A 5,350-nucleotide genomic window follows, 5' to 3' on the forward strand; every position below is an offset into this window, starting at 1 on the left:
TCCTGAGGGACGTTATCTTGTATCACTTACTTCTAACATCCCAGTGGCTGGCACAGATGTTCACTTAATAAATGAGTGAATTTATTCCAGTAGTTTTATCCTTCCCATTCAAATCCTGTTCATGCTGTTAATTCACATTATGAAGAAAAAGGTTAATTCGGCCAAGGTGAATTCCGACTAGCCCAAGTACAAAATGATTAGGAAATGAAAATTAATCGAGTCTGAATAAATGGGTGTTTGAACACTCAGAATTCAATAAACCTGTTTGGTAGGTTCAGGGGAATTAATCATTGCCTCTGGAACTAAAGGGCAGCCACAATGCCTGTCATTTGTATCCAGAATTGGGGGTCAGGCGAGACCTCAGCAGTAAACCATGTATTCCTTGTTAAGGACTTGACTGTGCCTGCTCCACATCAGGGCAGGTCAGCCGGGGTGGCAGGAAGTACTGCTGTCCTTCCTCCAGAAGGCATCCACAAGGCAAGCATGTCCTATTGCCACTTCCTGGCTTACTTTCTGCTGTTTATCTAGCAGTCCAGATGAATTGTTCCCAGCAGCCTTTGTGCCACCTGCCTTGATGGAACAGACTCCAATCTGTCGACTGCTTAATAGAAATTTCCCTCAATGAGAAGCCAATTGACCCACCCTGCTTGGGATTAAACCAGCCACCACCTAGCCATCTGCATAAAGCCCTAAACCAGAGGGTGTGGAATGATCAGTTCACAGGCAGGGAGCAGTGGCAAGGGAGTACAAGTTAAATTTGCAATTCTTGATTTGCTCCTCGTGATTCCTTCTCAAATGCCACAGCATGTGCGGGGAGTTAAAACGAGCAGCGTTGTCACGATGCAGCCAAGCCTGATTAGACAGCCTGGAATTCACTTCCCCAGTTTTCTGCGTGGGCTGCAACACAGTGTGAGAGGGAATGAGAGAAAAGGCTTCATAGGTAGGAGATGGCTGCACCGCAAATGACACAGGGATGCTTGACAAACCTTCGTGCATCCCGAAAGCGAAGGTGGCTCTGCAGAGGCCCAGCGTTCCTCTGCTGTGGTTTCATCAGCACTGGGCAAGGCCTAAGTTATCCCCAGCATAGCTGCAATCAGTGCTGTTCAGGCTCTTCTCCTCTTCTCCCCACCCCCTTCCTTCTTTTCCTTCTCTTTCTTTGCCTTTCTTTCAGCCTTCCTCTCTCTGTCTGTCTCATACTCATATTCTCTCTCTCTCATGGTTTCTGACATTTATGGACATTAATCCTTCCATTCCCCCCCCCAAGATGCTTAAAAAGAGCAAATTATTTGTGCAATGTCTTGCCCATTGAACTGTGCACCAGGGAAGACACTCTGTCTAACTGGTATTTGACTCTCCAATATGCCTGCTATACTCAGAACCTGGTACATCCTCTAGACTTAAATGCTGGCTTACTGAACAAATGAACGAATGAACGAGTGAGTAAATTAACAAAATAAGCCAACGTGTCAGGGTTGTGGTTCAGTGTTCCTCTTTATGGAAATGACAGTGTCTATAGTCTCTTTAGCCTTTGCTTGCTTTACTCTGACCCAACATGGTAAAACATTTACAAAGACTATAACTAAAAGAACATTTTTAAAGAATGCAGTGGGTGATAATGTAAAAGACTGGCCATGGAGTAGGACAGATGATAGTTTGCATCTTGCCTTTGTGACTTACTAGCTGGGTAACTCTGGTCAAGTTGTTAAACTCTCTTAGCCTTCAGTCCCCCATAAACAAAACAGGCATCACAACATACATGCTATGCAGTTGGGACTGAGTAAATGAAATGATCAACTTAAAGTACAAGGCACAGTAGTGGGCATCCTGTGAGCACCTAATAAATAGGAATGGTGATGATGAAGATTACAATGATGACACAGAGACTGATACTGATGATTACTCATGCCTAACGTTAATATTTTAAAAGACCATTGAGCTGTGAAATAGCCTACTGCTTTCTGATATATTTGGGATAGAAAACTGACTTACAAAAAAAAAATAGTGGAGCCTGAGGCCTAATACCTTCACTCAAGAGATACTCCATATATACCATAAATATGTTTGAGTTACCAATTGAACAAAAGAATCATATCTGGGTGCTTTATTCCTGTCTCTAGTTATTACAAAAAGATTATGAATAGTGGGTAATTAACTACTATATTATTTTTATTCATGCTTTAATTTCTGTTAAAGACAATGCATTGATTGCTTGGAAAGCAAAGTTTGTAGCAAGCTGGACCTGACACCAACCTTTGAAGCAGCTAAATCAGGGTTACTCATTCTCAGCACTATTAACATTTGGGATTAGATCATTCTTTGTTGTATGGGGCTGTCCTGGGCATTATGGGATGTTTAACAGCATTTTTTATCTCTCCTCACTAGATGAAAGTAGTAGCCCCTCCTCACCCTAGTTTTGATAACCTGAATTGTCTCTAAACATGTCCTTGGTGGTGGTGGTGGTGGTGTGTGTGTGTGTAAAATCTATGCCCCCCCCCCCATTGAGAACCACTGAGATAGAGTCATGAGCTCCATTATATTGAAGGTAGAGCAAGTGGCAGTCTTCACTGTCCTTTGGCTCATGGAAATTTGTAAGCCAGTGTACAAGGATCTACAGAATTGAGTCCCGAGTCACATCACTTCCTCTGCCTTCCACCAAGCTGGCTGGAGCAGATGTGCTTCTCTGGCCTTAAGCCTATTCCTAGGGGACCAGCAGATGGCACTGCGGCTACATTGCTGGACTCCCATGTAGTTGATCATGGTTCAAGTCTTGGACCCAGCAACTTAAAACTCACGCCAGGTGTGTGTGAGTGTGTGCCCAAACTCCTGACAGGAGAATGGAGGAGAAAGGACTGCAGCATGGCCATCCCCCCCTGGGGGGTGATTTCTCACTTTCTGTCTCTCTGGCAAATACACACGCCCTATAGCAAAAGTCTCTTTTAAAAAGCAAAGCAAAGCACTTAAAAAAAAAAAGACTACTCCTAAAGTCTTGCTCACCAATTCCATCTCCCTCCTGAGACCTCACATACAGGACCCTCCAGATCTTATGTTAATAGAAACCAGGTAACTTCTGTGTGTTTGCTATGGAGAGGCTCTTAAAGCAACTGCCACAATCAACTCAAAGGCTTCTTGCATTCACTCTCAAGGGTCCTTTACACCCGCACAGGCTGTGGCTAAGACCTAGAACAAGAGCTTTTCCAGACAGAAAAACAAATGAACAAAATCTTGATGCAGTTCAGAACCACTGCAGTACTCATCTTTATCCTAACCAAGTGAAGAGCAGGGAAAAAAGAGCATCACAAATCGAAAGAAATGTGGCTTCACTAGAGAGTGAAAAATCACAGCATAAAACCATTTCTTTCAGTGAAAGTGAATAGAGCTTCTGTAATTTGGTCTAAGAAGGGAACATTTCAAAGTTGAGGAGAAAAAATTTCCAGCAAACCTTAGAGAAGACATTTGGAAAAGTTTGTTTCTGTTTTTGAGTTCTATATAAAACAATAAATCAGACCTCTGTCTCCTGGCAGGAGGAAATGGTTATGAAATCATGATAAGTCAATGGCTATGAGAAATAATATTAATTCTGAAGGCTACAAAGCAACATGAAAACATATGATAAAATGAAAAAATCAAGATAGACTCTTATACAAGTGGTATGACTAATGCTATGTAAGAAAAAGTATAAGGAAAATCAGTTCCTATTCACTGAGTAATGACCTCTTCTCAGGTGCTGTGCCTCTTTAAAATATATCTCTTATCCTTCAAAACTGCCCTATGAGTGAGATACCATTTTCTGCTTCTTATGAAACAAGAAAATAGAGACATAGAGTTCAAAGTTGCAAAGGTAGATGGAAGGAGACCAAGTCTTCATGACTCCAAATCACCATATTGTTAGCAACTTGGTTGTGTCACATTCTTTTTTTTTTTTTTAAGAGAGAGTTTTGCTATAGGGCACATGCACTCACCAGAGAAACAAAGAGACAGAAAGCAAGAAATCACCCCTCAGAGGGGATGGCCACACCACAATCCCTTTTCCTCCATTTTCCACTTGGAATTTTGGGCATGCGTGGACATGTGCCCAGCGTGAATTTTAAGCCACCAGGTCTGGGACTCAAACTGTGATCAACTACCTGGGAGTCCAATGACATAATTATTATGCCACCTGCTGGTCTCTTGCATTCCATGTTTAAACCCATAGAAAAGATTGGAAGATGAAATATCAAAGTGGGAGTATTATGTTAAAATGGTGTATTTCTGGGTAATTATTTCTTTTTATTTCCCAGCTTCTACTACATTGTAATAGTGTTTATACAAATATATTTTTAAACCTTATGCCTTACTATTTGAAAGGGATGATATGTCCATTCACACATAAGTTTACATACACCTGGCATGTTTTTCAAGCCACCTGGTCCCATTCTCAAACCACATAGTCAGCCATATGGGATCCAGCCACCTTAACCACCATGCCACCAGATGGCTCCTCCTCTTTCTTAACATAGGCATTTACAATGATAAACTTCTCCCTATGCATTGCTTTCAGTGTGTCTCATAATTTTGGTATGCTGAATTTTTGTTTTCATTCTTCTCAAAGTATTTTCTAATTTCCCTTGTGATTTCTACTTTGCCTCATTGGTTATTTAACAAAGGATTGTTTAAGTCCCATGAGTTGTGAGATTTCCAAACTTCCCTGTGTTACCAGTTTCTAATTTCACTCCATGATGGTCACAGAATATATTTTGCATGATTTCAGTCCTTTCAATTTATTGAGACATGTTTTATGGCCTAACATATGGTCTGTCCTGGACAATTTCCATGTGCACATGTACTCTGCTGTTGTTGGGTAGTGTTCTATACATATCTGTAAGATCTAACTGGTTTTTGAGTTGCTCAAGTCTTGTTTCTCAAGTCTTCTGTTTCCCAGTTCATCTTCTGTGTAGCTCTAGCCATTATTCAAAGTGAGCATTTTTTTAAAATCTGCCAGAGGGCACATGTGCTCATGGATAAACAGAGAGAGAGAAAGAGAGAGAGAGCGAGCACTCCCTACAATCCTTACTCTATTTCTCCCTTCTTTTGGGATTTTGGGCACACATGCACCCAACGTGTTTCTTAAGCTGCAAAAGCTAGGAACTAAACTGCAGTCAGTCATGTTGGATCCAGTAGCCTTAACAGGATGGCCCGAAAATGGGGTATTAAAGTTCCCAATTGTAATTGCTAGATTGTCTATTTCTCTCTTAATTTCCCTCCAGTTTTGCTTCATGTATTTTGGGGGTCTGTTGTTGATGCTAAATGCACTTTTTATCAAGTGACTGGGTACATCGATTTGCCCTCCTGCCAACACTCTTAAAATTAGCCC

The 5,350-nt window shown here is 41.4% G+C and overlaps 1 protein-coding gene across 1 annotated transcript in view; it reads right to left on the bottom strand.

Annotated features, from left to right (window-relative positions):
• Nucleotides 1–5,350, bottom strand: part of SMPX (small muscle protein X-linked) — a 65,579-nt gene that overhangs the window by 26,274 nt on the left and 33,955 nt on the right. The gene's annotated exons all lie outside the window — the stretch shown is intronic.

The sequence above is a fragment of the Tupaia chinensis genome, unplaced genomic scaffold, assembly GCF_000334495.1.
Source record: "Tupaia chinensis unplaced genomic scaffold, TupChi_1.0 Scaffold000184_1, whole genome shotgun sequence".
Lineage (NCBI taxonomy): Eukaryota > Metazoa > Chordata > Mammalia > Scandentia > Tupaiidae > Tupaia > Tupaia belangeri.